The sequence below is a fragment of the Helianthus annuus genome, chromosome 13, assembly GCF_002127325.2.
Source record: "Helianthus annuus cultivar XRQ/B chromosome 13, HanXRQr2.0-SUNRISE, whole genome shotgun sequence".
Taxonomy (NCBI): domain Eukaryota; kingdom Viridiplantae; phylum Streptophyta; class Magnoliopsida; order Asterales; family Asteraceae; genus Helianthus; species Helianthus annuus.
Genome location: NC_035445.2, coordinates 134,916,184 through 134,933,992, shown reverse-complemented (window position 1 = coordinate 134,933,992; position 17,809 = coordinate 134,916,184).

Genomic DNA, 17,809 nt, shown 5'->3' with positions numbered 1-17,809 from the left:
GTTTGTCACATATGTAAGGACCCATTTAACCTTAAACTTATGGAACGGAAGTAATGTCCCATTTGGTCTATCTCAACATGTTATGATATCTTTTATGTAAGAGATATCTCTGAGATCTATTATATCAAAGTTTGTGACAACAATACTTTGACTTATGTAACATATACTTGTCAAAAGAATGTCATCTATATAGACAAGTTTAATTTAGTTGCTCCCACTCATCTTGAGGTAGGTACATTAATCCACTTGATTCTTGATGAAAATAATTACGTTAAGATTTCATCACATTATGATGTTTGCATTAACCCATACATGGATTTTATTGGCTTACAAATAAAGTGTTCTTTAACCTTCAGTTTGGAACTTTCAGGTTGTTTTATGAACATGTAAATATCTCAGCCATTTGTTAGGGAAAATTGTTTTTAATGTTCATCTAATGTAGCTCAAAACTATTATAAGCTACTAGAACAGTGATGATCCTAAAAGAAAACTTTTGTTAGATATGTAATAACGATTCTTTAATAATTTATCTCTTCCTGAGTACAACCTTTGATAATCATTCATGCTTCTTTATGTCGTAACGTTTATATCAGGATTTGGTTTAGTTATGAACACTCTTAGGTAATTCAATCATATCCCAAACGTTATATGAACACAAAAAATCAGTTTTACTAGAAAACAGTTTTATTCCATTCAGAAGATTGATTAACACTAATGGCTTAATTAGAAGAGATAGGATCGGTAAACTTTTCCAAAATCCATTTCAACTTCAATTAGGGAGGTTATGTAATCATCAAAGTTAGTAGGCTTTTAAACCTAGATGACCTCCTGAGTTGATTATTGGGTTTGTTAGAAGTTTCAGTTTTATGGATTAGCTCTTGGTTAGGTTGCTATCATTTTCAGGATTCTAAGTTTGTAAGAGTTGGTGCAGTATGGTGTAAAAGAGGTGTAAACGGAGTTAAATTCAGAGTAAAATTTAATGACACTCTTCCCCCGGCTCTTGTATTCCTTGCAAAACTTTGACTACTCCCACTTACCTTAGAAATCTTTAGGAACTCAGCATGCTTAGGGTCAATAGTTAACGGCCAAACAAATTCTAATAGAGAAAACATATTAATGAACATATTAATGACGTTAGTCATTGTAGTTTCTCTTGTTGAGGATTATGTTAGGTTAGATAAGATATCTAAGTGTGCCCACAATTAAGCAACAATGAAACTTTTGTAAAGGTAGCTTTAGATTTTAAGGAGACAAGTTTTGATAGAACAGTGTCAAGATGGAGCAGTTACTTGTACAAGAGGTGTGTAAATTGAAGTAATATAAAGTTTTCACTCCCCACCTCTTGCAACTATTGCAAGTTATTATTAAGACACTTAATGCTCCCATTGATCTTTAATATCTCTAGAATGCTACAAGAGAAGTTTCAATGAGCTACGTGACGTGGGAACCTATCACATATACGTTAGACTTTATTTGATTCCTTTAATGTCCAGATATCATGAGAAACTTTAGGGACATATTTAATAGAAATCTTATTAAGTACATTATGAATAGATTTCTTTTAAAAAATTGTGGGCCATATACGACAAAATTTAGATACAAGTAGATAGTCTTGTGAGATTAAATATATAAAATGTAATATTTAATCTTGTAGCCTATATAATCATTTATATTATATTAGATCAAAATATATTTATTAACCTATTAATAATTAGTTGGTAATTGTTGATGGACCATATTACCCTTATTAACTAATTGGGTTTCCTCTTGGGTGTATAAATAAGGGGCTTATTAGAGAGTTAAAGGGTTACACAGTTACACATATTACACAATCACAACCCTCATTAACATCAAGAATTCGTGACTCTCTCCCCTAACCGAAATTACCCTACTTCGGTTTCATCACCATCATAATCTTACACCCTAAGGAGGAACCAGATCATCCTGACAATCATGTCAAACTCCATGGCTGCATCTCTGACTGGATTCTCTGCTGGCATGTCTGCTGTAACAGGTATTATTCATGTTTTCCATTACATTTAAACAGAACTGATACAACATGTGGTATCAGAGCATATGTTGATAAACCAGTTCTGTTTTCGTATCCATTATTCTTGGATCAAAATCTGGAAAACGGAAGTTTTTTAAGCCTTAAAATCAAAAACTGTTTTCGGGTTGTTTATGACCGAAATCCCTGTTTTCGGAAACTGTTAATTGATAAACCGACTCGAAATTATAAAGATTAAACTTATTATCACGAAATCCTTTACAAAACCATTAAAATCAGGTTTCGGATTTCCAGATTATGTTCTTATTTTATTAGGGTTCATCATAATGTTCTAAGAAAACTCGAAAATTCCCTAAGATTTGGAATATAATTTGGATTAGTGGGTGTTTTTTACTGTTTTGATCTTATTTTTATCTAATAAAATTCCGAAAACTGTTAAAGAGATATCAGTTATTATTTTCGAAATATTTTGATAAGTTTAGATCAGCATTAAAACAGGAAACATTATCCCACAATCCCTTAAATTTCGAGTTTTCAGTTATTATCACAAAACAGCTGTTAACGAGGTTGCTACTCGCAACCATGAGGTTGCTACTCGCAACCATAAGGTTGCGACTCGCAACCATAACGTGATTTATCGCAACCATGAGGTTGCTACTCGCAACCATGAGATTGCGACTCGCAACCATAACGTGATTAGTCGAAACTAAGGTTGCGACTCGCAACCATAACGTGATTAGTCGAGACTAAGGTTGCGACTCGCAACCATAACAGCACAACTCGAGACTAAGGTTGCGACTCGAGACTAAGGTTGCGACTCGAGACTAAGGTTGCGACTCGATCCGCGCTAACAGGTGGTTTGCTATTAAATACTTGGTTTTGTCAATACTTAATTCATTAATCAGAATCAGATAACTTTTTTACAAAACCAAAATAGCTTAACTTGGATGAGCTTCTGATGTATTAATTCTGGCCAAAGCTGATTTAATACATCTATTTATTGTTCAAGTATTATAAAAGGCTATGTTAAGTATGCATTACAAACCTGAAATGTCTTAATTCTGGCCAAAGCTGATTTAATTCATTTATGTTTAGCATGCTTGACAAGTGCATAACTAAAGTGATTATCTCATTTCTGGCCAAAGCTGATTTGTCATGATTGCTTTGCACACATACTTAAATGATTACACTTCTGGCCAAAGCTGATTTGTCTTCGTTTAAGTAGAATTTTACTAAGTCTATTATTTTGATGTTAGTAATAGACATTATCACAGCTTCATAATTAAAATGGTCATTATTTATGCCTGCCTTAGTATAACATGCCCATTAGATCACATTAGGACTTCTTCTTTTGTATCATAACTTGCTCATCTTATTTCCATTATCAGCACCCAATTGCGGGATTCCACCTTTGACTGGTGATAACTTTGCTGAATGGAAGGATGCTCTCATGCTTACGCTTGGGCTGCTGGACTTTGATTATGCCCTAAGAGAGAATAAGCCAGCGGACCTTACCGCCACCAGTACTGCTGCTGAGCAGATAGTCCATGATAAATGGACTAGGTGTAACCGCATGTCTCTCATGTTCATGAAGCAGTCTATTCATAACTCAATCAGAGGAGCCATTCCTGATTCTGAAAATGCTAAAACCTATCTGGCTTCTGTGGAGGATCAATTCAAGGGAACATCAAAAGCACACGCTAGCACTCTTATCCTCAAGCTGGTGACAACTAAATATGATGGGAGGAGCGGCATTCGCGAACACATCATGATGATGCATGATATGGCCAATAAGCTGAAGGGCCTAGAGATGGAAATCAGTGATGGTTTTCTCGTTCACTTCATCATCACTTCGCTTCCTTCGTCCTATGAAGCTTTCAAGATCAATTACAACACTCAGAAGGACAAATGGACGATGAGTGAGCTGATCGCTATGTGCGTGCAGGAGGAAGAGCGTATGAAGATGGATCGCACTACTGATGTTGCTAACTTCACCACTTCCAGCTCAAAGAAGAGGAAGAACTCTTATCATAGAAAGGATGCTTCTAAGGTTCAAAAGCCAAATCCAAATCCTAATACAGGTGCACCTTCCAGCTCTAAGAACTCCTTAGGCAAACCCTATTGCAAGTTCTGTAAGAAAACAGGACATAAGCAAAAGGAATGCCCTGACTTTAAGGAGTGGCTGGCTAAGAAAGGTAACGATTTTTTCATGATACTTGAGTCCTTTAATTTAAATGTTCCTGCTAATTCTTGGTGGTTTGATTCTGGTTCTATGGTTCATGTAACCAATTCACTTCAGGGATTCCTTACAATCCGGAAGCTGGGAAGAAACCAAAGAACACTTAAAGTTGGGGATGATCGGGAATTAGAAGTGAAGGCCATAGGAACATTACAATTATTTTTGAAAACTGGTTTATGTATTAAACTTTATGATACCTTATATGTTCCTGAGGTAACTCGGAACCTTGTATCAGGACCAAAGTTAGACATGGACGGTTTTGTCGTTTCTCATGGTCATCGCAAACTCTCTATTCTCTATGATTCCGTTGTTTATGGTACTGGCATTCTGGATGGTGGTCTCTATAGATTAGAACTCGATGATAATTTTTCCAAATCTTTGTTGTCATATAATATTAATGAATCACTCACAAAGATGGAAAAGAAACAAATTCGAGACTTAGAGACTTCATCTATGTTGTGGCATCAACGTTTAGGCCACATCTCAAGAGAACGATTAAATCGTCTCGTAAAGGATGAAGTCTTACCTCCTCTCGATTTCACCGATTTTGGAACATGTGTCAAATGTCTTAAAGGCAAAATGACATCAGCGAATAAGAAAGGTGCCACTAGGAGCTCTAATTTATTAGAACTCATTCACACTGACATTAGTGGTCCCTATCAAATCGCTGGCATCACAGGACATACTTCATTTATCACTTTCATTGATGATTATTCTCGTTACATGTACTTGTATCTTATAAAGGAAAAGTCTGAATCTCTTACAACTTTTAAAGATTATAAAGCTGAAGTTGAAAAGCAATTAGATCGTCAGATTAAAGTTGTGAGATCAGACAGAGGCGGTGAATATTATGGAAGACATACTGATGTGGGTCAAGCTCCTGGTCCATTTTATGAGTTTTGTAAGGGCCAGGGGATTGTGAACCAATACACCATGCCTGGTACACCTCAGCAGAATGGTGTCGCTGAACGAAGAAATCGTACCCTTATGAACATGGTGCGCAGTATGTTAGCCAACACTAATTTACCATTATTCCTCTGGACTGAAGCGTTAAAAGCAGCTGTTCATATACTCAATAGAGTTCCTTCTAAGTCTGTCCCTAAAACTCCTTATGAACTTTGGACAGGAAGGAAACCGAGTCTTAAATATATGAAAGTATGGGGCTGCATTGCTGAAGCAAAATTATATAATCCTTTCCTAAGGAAACTTGACCCTAAAACAGTTACCTGCTTCTTTATCGGGTATCCTGATCATTCAAAGGGTTATCGTTTCTATTGTCCTTCCCATGTCACCCGCATTGTTGAAACCAAGCGTGCTGCGTTCCTGGAGGATTTCAAGGTCAGTGGGAGCAGTACTAACCCTTACGAAGAATTGCAAGAAGTACAAGACGCGGGGGGGAGAGACTCGTCGCTTACCATTACTCCGTTTACTCCTCTTGTACCACATGCAACTGCACCTGAAGCCACTGCACAAACTCCAACTCCACAACCAGAACCCATTATACCTCATAACGAAGGCACATCAAACGCTCAAAACCAAGACAACGCTCAACCCGAAAATCAGCTCAGGAGGTCATCTAGGCAAAAACGGCCTACTAATTGGGATGATTATATTACCTACCTGACTGAAATGGATGCTGGAAAGCTCAATGATCCTATCTCTTATAATGAAGCCATTAGCAGTGATCAGTCTTCTGAATGGAACAAAGCAATGATTGATGAGCTTGAATCCATGAAGAAAAATGACGTTTGGGATTTGGTAGAATTACCCAACGGTGTCAAACCTGTAGGTTGTAAATGGGTGTTCAAAACAAAACTAGATCCGAATGGGAACGTTGAACGCTACAAAGCGAGATTGGTTGCAAAGGGCTACACTCAGAAAGAGGGAATTGATTATCAAGAGACGTTTTCACCTGTCTCTCGTAAAGATTCATTAAGGATCGTTATGGCCCTAGTAGCTCATTTTGATTTAGAGCTACATCAGATGGACGTCAAAACTGCTTTCCTTAACGGAGACTTAGACGAAGATGTTTACATGAAACAACCTGAAGGCTTTAAACCTGAAGGTCAGGAGCATCTAGTCTGTAAGTTGAAGAAATCCATTTATGGGTTAAAACAAGCATCACGTCAATGGTATCTCAAGTTTGATGAAGTCATGAAGAGGCAAGGTTTTATGAAGAATCAAGTGGATCAATGCACCTACCTCAAGATGAGTGGGAGTAACTTTACTATACTTGTCCTTTACGTAGATGACATTCTATTGGCAAGTAATAGTTTAGACATGTTGCATGAGTCGAAGCGGTTACTCTCGCATAACTTCGACATGAAGGATCTCGGAGATGCTTCTTACGTCATTGGCATCGAAATTCACCGAGATAGACACAAAGGGATCTTAGGATTGTCTCAAAAGACTTACATAGATCGTGTCCTTACACGTTACAACATGCAACAGTGCAAACCCTCCGTCGCTCCAGTAGTTAAGGGAGATGTTTTCGGTTCATTCCAGTGTCCGACAACAGAGGTTGAAAAGGAGCAAATGAGCCAGATACCTTACGCGTCAGTAGTCGGGAGCCTGATGTACGCTCAAGTCTGTACTCGCCCAGATATCGCTTATATTGCTGGAATGCTAGGCCGTTATCAGACTAATCCTGGCCTAGATCACTGGAAAGCAGCTAAGAAGGTCCTCAGATATCTGCAAGGGACGAAAGACTATAAACTGACTTATAGAAGAAGTGATCACTTAGAAGTGGTAGGTTATTCTGATTCTGACTTTGCCAAATGCAAAGATGACAAGAAATCCACTTCGGGCTACATCTTTATGTTAGCAGGCGGACCTATCTCATGGAAGAGTCATAAACAACAGTTAACTACAACTTCCACAATGATGGCAGAATACATTGCTGTTTACAACGCAACCTGTCATGGAATGTTGCTTAGAAATCTGATCACTGGACTCAAAATTGTTAATTCCATTTCTAGACCATTGAAGCTTTACTGTGATAACTCAGCTGCCGTTAGTTTCTCGAACAGTAACAGTTCGACTGGAGCTGGTTTATATCTCGATACAAAGTACTTGTTCGTACGTGAACGTGTTGAGGAAAATAATCTTTGTATTGAGTATATTAGTACTAAAGATATGCTAGCGGATCCGATGACTAAAGGTCTCCCACCTAAAGTTTTCGAAGAACATGTATCGAATATGGGACTTACTAAAGACCTTGTTTAATGGCATATTGTACTAGCTTATGTTTTAATTAATAAAATTTCCTCAGTTTGATTTTGTATGTCTCTAACATATGTTCTGCCGGTGTAATGACATATAGACAAATATAAATACAAATCAGACGCTAAAGGGCTTATACATATTTTGATCGTAACTGTTAGGTTTTAAATTGAGGCTATAGTATGACTAATGGGGGTCCTGAGTCGAATGATGATTCAACGGCTGTATTTCTCTGCTATAGTTCTTGGTTTAAAGCTAAAATGAGTGTTAACTCCTGGCCAGGCTTACCTAATACTCATGATAAATGATTACTTGGCTAAGTGGGAGAATGTGAGATTAAATATATAAAATGTAATATTTAATCTTGTAGCCTATATAATCATTTATATTATATTAGATCAAAATATATTTATTAACCTATTAATAATTAGTTGGTAATTGTTGATGGACCATATTACCCTTATTAACTAATTGGGTTTCCTCTTGGGTGTATAAATAAGGGGCTTATTAGAGAGTTAAAGGGTTACACAGTTACACATATTACACAATCACAACCCTCATTAACATCAAGAATTCGTGACTCTCTCCCCTAACCGAAATTACCCTACTTCGGTTTCATCACCATCATAATCTTACACCCTAAGGAGGAACCAGATCATCCTGACAATCATGTCAAACTCCATGGCTGCATCTCTGACTGGATTCTCTGCTGGCATGTCTGCTGTAACAGGTATTATTCATGTTTTCCATTACATTTAAACAGAACTGATACAACAAGTCTTTAAATGATAAATGAATTATGTCTAAATGTTCCATTTAGAATAAGTTCCACGAATGTCAATGAATGCCTTATGATGGACCCATACTTATTCCTTGAGCCAAGTGATATTTAGGGCTATAACTAGGGCTGTAAACGAACCGAACGTTCAGTGAACAGTTCATGAACCGTTCGGCAGGAAGTTCGTTTATGTTCGTTCGTCTAATAAACGAATGAACACGAACAAGGAATTTCGTTCGATTAGTTAAATGAACGAACATGAACAAATGTCTCGTTCGTTCAATTGTGTCCGTGAACGTTCGGTAAGGTGTTCGTGAACGTGTTCGTGAATATTCGTTCATTTGCGTTTGTTTATGTTCGCATGTTTGTGTTTTAATGAAAGATTTTTGTACTTTCATATATTTTATCTATACTTTTATATAATTAAACGTAGATTTATTTTATTACCTTAAGTATTAAACTAGAAAACCCTATTTCACCTTGTTTATGTACCATTTCGCTTTCATTTCTTATTATTTACATCGACGAATACGATCGACCTCCGTTCCACAATGAGGAATTCAAGTTCTAGTGCTACTCTCTAGGCCATCCACCTTTATCCTTCGTCGCATTCGTCAAATTTATTTGTGTTCATGAACCGTTCGTGAACACGCCTATTTCCTTAATGAACGAACACGAACATAAAATCTCGTTCGGTAAGTGTTCATGAACCGTTCATGAACACATTTATTTCCTTAACGAACGAACACGAACAAGGCCTTGTTCGTGTTCGTTCGGTTCGTTTACAGCCCTAGCTATAACGTCATGATTTAAAAACACTTAGAATGAGATTAGATAAGAAATCATCCTCATTAACCATGTCATGATTTCTCATGAATTTTGGTTATAATGGATGAAATTTGTAAGTCTCATTTTCCTTCTGTCAAATTTTTCATTTGCATGATGACAAAAGTTGTGAAAGTGTAAGGTATCATCTAGTTTTATCTTAATAATGTTTCAATCCAGGTATTTAGAACAAATAAGATGAGAGTTTAAGATAAGTGTGACTTTATGTTGACTATGCAAACCTCACAACCTTCATAACATTGCTTAATTATGATACTATATTCTGATTAATACTCAGAATATATGTACGGTATCGAAAAACGTTGTTAGAAGATTGCTTATTATTGTTCTTATAGCCTTAACATTTAATCATGTCACTAACTCTCATTTTAGTTATTTGTTAACTTCTGGTAAGGAAACGTTTAAAACTAGAGTGAAGTAATCATGTGTTAATAGGAATATTATAATTAGTAGACTTAAATATCTTTAATAAGTGACTATTAATTTATCCAACTGTTCTTTAGAATAATGGATAGTCTCGTTGCTTATGTTTAGTCTAATGACATAATTATGCAGTGAGATTTTCCTTTGAAGAAACTTAGAGTTGGGATTTTGTACTTGTATTTTGTCAATGGACCTTAGAACAATCCTCTTTTAAAGTTTAAGTGGTTGTAGGGTGAGTAACAATTTATTTTCCAGCTTCAAACATTTATTTCTCTGTACATATGTTGCTTACCAACACACTCATTATACTTTGGTATTGTTGAGTGTTATAGTTGATTTATAAGGCATCAAATTGTACAAGTGAAATCTTAATATGTAATGTACTGGAAAATGTACTTATTTCCATGCGTAAGCCCTTAACTTTATGGGTCATGGTATTGTACATTATTATGTATTCACATATACCACTTAACTTTATAGTTTAGAATTTTAAAAGAAGGCATGCATCTTAGGAATTCTAGTGATTATTCCATATATAAGAGATTGGCCTTAGGAAAATCTTAATATGAAATAACTTTAGTGATAGCATTATGTTAGAGAGTTCTTGATTATCATAAGAGACATCATGTTCGATTTGTCCTGATCATCATGCTCTAATTTTCGTCTTTATAATCTTTATCAGAAGAGAGCAATAGGATTATCGTGTCTTAAGAAATAATCAAAGATTTAATTTAAGAGCTAATTCCAATAGAAACTTTAAATAAAGCAAACATTTTGGGTTTAGGAATTAGAGTGGATGAGATATATGTAGAAGTAAATTATAGTGAGTAAAATTATGGGTACTTAAAATAAGGCAGACGAAATGATCATAAAATTAAGTAAGGATCATTAATATAAGGATCATTATGTGAAGAGATTGTGATATGTCTATTACTAACATCAAAATAATAGACTTAGTAAAGTCCTACTTAAACAAAGACAAATCAGCTTTGGCCAGAAGTGTAATCATTTAAGTATGTGTGCAAAGTAATCGTGACAAATCAGCTTTGGCCAGAAATGAGACAATCACTTTAGTTATGCACTTGTCAAACATGCTAAACATAAATGAATTAAATCAGCTTTGGCCAGAATTAAGACATTTCACGTTTGTAATGCATACTTAACATAGCTTTTATAATACTTGAACAATAAATAGATGTAGTAAATCAGCTTTGGCCAGAATTAATACATCAGTAGCTCATTCAAGTTAAGCTATTTTGGTTTTGTAAAACATTATTTGATTCTGATTAATTATCTAATTACAAAACCAATTATTTAATAGCTAATTTTAGTTCACATTAAACAGCCTAAAATAATGAGGTTTCAAGTGAGATCTCGACTCAGTTATGAGATCTCGAGTGAGATCTCGAGTCAAGTCTCGACTCATCTGTAACATTATGAGGTCTCGACTCATTAAGGTCTCGAGTCGCAACCTCAGTGTCTCGAGTCGTAATCATGGTCTCGACTACTGTGTTTTATGAGATCTCGACTCAATGATGAGGTCTCGAGTCGCAACCACGGTCTCGAGTAGTGAAGATTGAAGCCCTTAGTCGAAACCTCAGTGGTCTCGAGTCGAAAACTTTATGGTCTCGAGTCGAAATCGTGGTCTCGAGTTGTAAAGATTGAAACCCTTTATGATTTCGAGTCGCAACCTTGTGGTCTCGAAACTCCTGATTAGCAGCTGATTAGTGTGATAAGTTTGAATCAGCTAATTTTAAGGGATTTGATTATAGTGTGAAAATATCTCTATCTATCCAAGTTAATTATTCGATTATAAATTAAAATAATATGTTATTCGAAACTTGGAGATGAAGATACATAATTTTAGGAAATATAATCAAATCCTAATCTATCACAATATTAGGTGATATTATAAGAAACACTATGGCAATAGTTGTAAATAAAACAAGTTAATTTCAACATAATAATAATAATTAAAGAATTGAAATAACCATTCCATGGAAACAAATAAATCCATTGTGGCCATTAATTTCAATTTAAAATACGAAGAAACCTTCAAGTATATCAATAGATACAGTGATTAACTTCAATAAAATATTCATGAAGTGTAATCCATAAAAGAATTCATTGAATTAATTGAACAACTAAAGAAAGCATAAAGTTACGATTTTGAATCACTGATGTCAAAAGATAAACTTTTAAACCATTAACAATACTGGTATCAAACGATTTCTATTATTTTCATAATACAATTTAGTGACCATCAAAGAAAAATAATTTTGATTGGTCTGATTTTCCAAGTAAATTCGAAGATCATAAATCACAAAACAAGAAAATTAACAATCTTTATGTTTCAGTTCCTTGATTGAATTGATGTAATCAACATATGCTCTGATACCACATGTTGATTATATCATAAGAACATGGGTAAAACATAAACCCTAATTATGTAAATTCAATCATGAACAATAAAATAAGGCGTGTGTACCTGATTAGCCAGTCACCACACCAGAGAGGGAAGTAGACGTCATGTTCGTCAGATTGGTCTGGTTCCCCTTTAGGATGTATCTTCTTGATGGTAGTACCGAGTTCTTTAGGGTTGAAGAACTCGTAGTAATGGAGAGAGAGGAGGGGCGATATTGAGTGTGATGTTATGAATGTCTAACCCTAATCCCTCTCTAGTAATCTCCTTATATACACCCAAGGAGAAACCCAATTAGTTAATTAGGGTAATCTGGCCCATCAACAATTACCAACTAATTTATTATAGGTTTTAATATATTTTGATCCATATTATATAAATGATAATGATGGCTACTAGTTTAAATATATAAATAAAATATTTAATCTTACATGTGTGTGTCTATTTATGTATTTATGTGGAATCATATGCATTTATGAGAAATATAATTGAAGGACCCTACAATAATTAAGAAATGTGGTCGTCATTAATTGATTTTAAGAACGTCACGGCACGTGGAAATGTCTATTTCTACTTGTTCTTTTACATTGCATTGTAACATCATTGTTGAGCCCCATTTTGCTCTCATAAGAACCAATAATTTACTTGTACAATATAGTGACTAATTTATTTGAATTAATTGGTTTTACTTTTACCAAAGTTCTTAACATAACACCTTCTCCAACGCGGTGAAGCATGGACGTATTCCACACCCGTAGAGGCAGCTAGTGGCCGACGTGATATGGATGTGGAAGGTCAAAGTGATCCGAGTTTAGTTTTATGTTTCGGTCTCACTTTTAATCTATATTCTCATTTTAGAATTATATCTTATAACATAATATACAATACAAGTAAAGCACATATAGAACATATAACATACTGAATTCTTGTTTGATGGGATATGAACTTAGACGGATATTTTCTATATATACATTTTACAACTTGAATGAACATGAACGAACAACTATTTGTTTTTACCGGTCCGCGTGGCATTTCTTAACCAGACAGGTTGCTATGCGTAGGCCACACGTCTCTTTTATTTACTTCATGTATTACTTTTTTTCATTGTCTTTCACCTCTTTCTTTTGCCCTCGTTTTCCTCTGTCACGTTTTGTTGCCTTCTATATCTCCATTTCTAGTTAATCTGATTTCGGATCGGGCATCGTTGTTTAAGACACATTAAATTAAATTAAATATAAAATTTAAAAAATAAATCAATATATACAAACAAATGTCATGTGGTCCATATGGAGGCATGCATTGATGTTGATATGGCCAAAGTTGGTATGTGATGTATGCCATAAAGACACACATCATATTTATGTGTACACCTAAAAAGGAAAACACACACCTATTAAACATTATACATATAATATTTTTAAACTGCTAAACTCATATAAACTCTATATATCCCGACCGACCCTTACCTCATATGTTATTTGTTTCTTGCTTGTATATTTTTTAAAACATAACTTTTAAATAACAAAAGTTGTAGACTATAAAAAAAGATGGGGACTCGTTGTGAAGCTCTAAAATACCTTCGTGATGACGTGATGCATAGTGAAAACATATTTTGTTTTAGCACCGGTTATGATACATGTTCAAGTTATGAAGTTATAAAACAAATTTTCTTTCAACTCATGTTTACGTTATCGAATTGATATCAACTTTGATTATGATTTTCAAAATTTCAAGTAACCAAAAATCCGTATAAAGCAGGCAATACCTAATGTCATTATGATTTATAAATACATAGATATCGATGGGGTATTTTCATTATTTGAAACAAGAGATAAATTAAATAAAACATAAATACATATGAAGAATATAATTGGCCTTGATGTTGTCATATGATTAATTGCATTACGATTTGACAACTAATGTGACAACTTGACCCATTACGTCATTAGAGCCATACTTAGATCCAGTTTCATAGTTGTATAGATTTGATTATAAATATACATTTATACTTAGATTTAATTTAAGTATATCAAATAAATGTTGAATATGTATTATTAAAGTAGATTTTCTTAGTAAGTCAACTTTTAAATATACTTAACTAGGTTATCACCCGCGAATACTCACGGATCAGAAAATTTAATTTGCATTAATCGAATTGTCATTAAATAAAATAAAAACACATGTTTTCAAAGGTTTTTGATGAACACATTTGAGAGAGAGGGAGAGAGAGAGAGTGAACAAATTCGTGAGTTCTTGATGTTATTGTGATTGTGTGACATTTATCTCTCTAGTTATCTCTCCTTATATACATCCAAATAGAAACCCTTGATTAGATAATAAGGGTAATTACGTCCATCAAATAATTACTAACTAATCACGGGTTGTGAACATGTATTAAAAGTTATAAGGTAACAATCTAATAGAAACATCAGTTTGCTAAAAACAATTTTAAAATGATCTTAAAGGTTTTGATCTATTGCAACCAAAAGCTTTCTTGACTCCTTGACTATTTTGAAAACAAAAATCTAACCAAATGGAACTTTCCATCTTTTATCAAATCAATCCAACCTAAAAGATTATATCTAAAAGAAACAATAAATTATAAATATAAATATGAAATAAATAATAAATAAAACAGATTGTCCTATACTATAAATCAATTGTAAACCTTGTAAAATCAAAAGCTTCTTTTCGAGAGATCTTGAATTCATCAATAATCTTAATAATTATTTGGGAATTGTTGTGTAAACCAGCAGAATTTGTGATGTGCTCGGGGAGCCACTACAAAATAAGAATAAAATGTTATTAATATTAGAATGTAAATTTAAAAAAACGTAATGAAACAACAAAAGAATATTAATTAAAAAATACTAATTTACCAAAGAATCGGTTATGACCAATATTTTTAAGGTTAAGAGTCCATTTATAACCATCAGATAAATAACGAACTACACGAGTAGTTGGAATAATAAATCCATGATGTTTAAAGATAAAAGATATAGGTAGAACCTATGCAACATTTAAGAAATACAAATTGCTAAAATATGAAATTATGTGTCACACCCCAACCGATGGCGGAATCATCGGGGCGCGACACTGAGCGAAACAGATTGTCCAGAAGTTTCCATAACAACTATATTTACCAAATATTTAAAGCAACACGTCCCATACCATGTCATAAATGATAATACAATTATTACAGAAAAGATCTAGTCAAATTGTTCTGTTCCGACAACTCAGATTTTTATTACAGACAATTGTTTATTGTTGACCTAGGTCTTTCCTAGCCTCGATTTCATAGCAAAGTAAGCAAATAAGCATCCTGAGCACCTGTCACATACATTAAAGTAAAAGTCAATACACATAGTGTAAAGGTGATCATACAAGTTTAATAGATATAATAGAGTTCGAAATCGATTACGCATAACCAACACGTACACAGTGTGAAATGAGGCATGTTAGTTATCGACATGAACCTATCGATACCAATGACTGCGGGTTGACTGCCCAAGGCAGTTCGCGATACACACTCACCACTGTGAGCCATGTAATTAATTGTCCTTAACAACCCCTGAGTGAACAGGTGATGAGTCCAAACTATAGTACTATCGTTGCTAAGGCAGGTAGACAACATTCCATGTGTAAACATAACAAACAAGCATTCATTAAGTCACATATAATATGCGGTAACGGTTAGCGTTAAAAGTATTGCGTAGTGCGTTCGATGTGTTTTAGAATAAGTAGCGCATGTAACACCCAAAAGTGCATAAAGCAAAAAGGGATCGAGTATACTCACAGCGATTGGTGGATTGAAGGGAGCGCTAGAGAGTAGGGTTAGCCTGATCAGAATGATAGCATGATCGGAGTGTCGCGCTCCGGTCAAAGATAATATTTATAAGCCCAAATTACCCTTAACTATGTGTTAGTGGTAGTAAGGGGTCGAACCACGAAGAGTATGTGGTTTGTGTGTGGATTCGATTGAATTAAAACAAATGTCACAAATTATGAAGCTTGCTAAAGTATTTTTGTATTTTTGTTTGATTGAAAAATTGTAAAGTAACTACTGAACTTGATTAACAATTAAGATTAATGATTGCAAGAAAGATTAATTAATAAACAATAATAAGAGAAAGGATTCACACTCGGTTTCGGTAATTGCCAACCTAGGGTTTCTACACGTTTTTAGATTCAACTCAATTGCATATGATTAGCAAATTTAGTGTACCGTGACTTAGGTGCTAATAACTATCAACGTCCCGAAGAACGGATAAGAATACACTTTGTAATCAACACAAGTAAAACCTAACCACGATAATGCACAATTACATATAACCATTTCGTAAAGTCATAACTTTTAACATCGTTCGACAATTTACGAATTCGCAACAAATGTAACACTATTATCAATGGTTTCAAAAATCAACACAATTTGTCACAAAGTTGAAGCAATAAACAATTCGAAACCCTAAATTAGACAACTACCTACTCCAGGGTGAAACCGAGATGATTAGCCGCTCATGGTTGAAGAAGCTTGATCACCGGATATGTGGAACTTGATGGAGATCATTTTGAAGCTTGAAGGATGGAGGAATGGTGTATGAGTAGGGATTTTGTGAATGAAGATGATGGTGGAAGGTTTAGGGTTTGTGGATGATTGGTTCTTGAGATGGTGATTGATGATCTTGATGATGCTTTCGGGTGATGTTGTGAGTAGTAATGGAATAGAGATGAATGATAGATGGTTCTTGACTCCACAATTGAGATTCAAACTTCCAGGAACTTGTAACTTACGAGTTTAATGCCTCCCCTCCAATCACAATCGATCTCCATCAATAAAACAACAAAATTCGCGTTTTCAGGAATCCTTAGCCGTCGCCGACGGCTTATAACCCGTCGCTGATGGGCTGTAAATACATCAAAGCCACCCGACGGCTTAATTGGCTGGATACGGGAGTTGGGTGCCGACGACACTTTTCAGGGGTCGTCGCCGACGGCTTGGGCCCCGTCGGCGACGGGCTCTCCATTGTGGGATCTCTGTTTTTCGCGTCTTATACTCCCGGTTGACCCGTAACGCATCCCGGTGCTCCGGTTTTTTGACCCGATGACTCGTAAAGCTCTCGAAAAGCTCCTTAAACTCCATCAAACCTGCAAAAACACATTTTTGATTAAAAGTAGGCTATCCGAAATTAAAACTTATGTAAAAACATCAAATTATGCAATAACAAACACTGGATTTCAACCACGTATCATAGCATAACGATAAGCGACGCGTAAAACGATACAGGTGTTAGTGGGTCAGACAGCAGGTCGATCGGATGGTAGTCCGATCGAGCAGCTGGTCGTTCGAGTGACAGTCCGCTCGGATGGTCATCCGATCGGATGCCCTTTCGAGTGGATTGTTTCTTCCTTTGATAAGGACGTGTTTGTGTATGATGGCTTTACTTTTGAAGTTTTTGTTGTAGCATTTTGAAAACATAGAAGTATCTCTACCTTTCAGGTCGGTCGATCGGACAAACGTTCGATCGGACGATAACCCGGTTGGTTAGACACTTTAGTGAGAACAAATTCACCGACGTGCGTCATTCGATCGGATGGCAGCCCACTGACACTGAACATGTTGAAAATTGTTTAAGTGTTGAAGTCTGATCATTACATGGTCGAGTGGTGGTCCGATCGATTGGTAACCCGATTGGTCGACCCTTCATTCAATGTTCATCCTTCAAGGTTTTGAGAACAAAAGTTAAGTGTAGGACCAAGGTGTAGATCGATCGGGTGACAACCCGTTCGGACGATAGTCCGATCGGACAATAGTCTGATCGGACGGCATTCCGTCCTGGTCGTTCCTTTCGTCTTGCACTTGGTTGTTTTAAT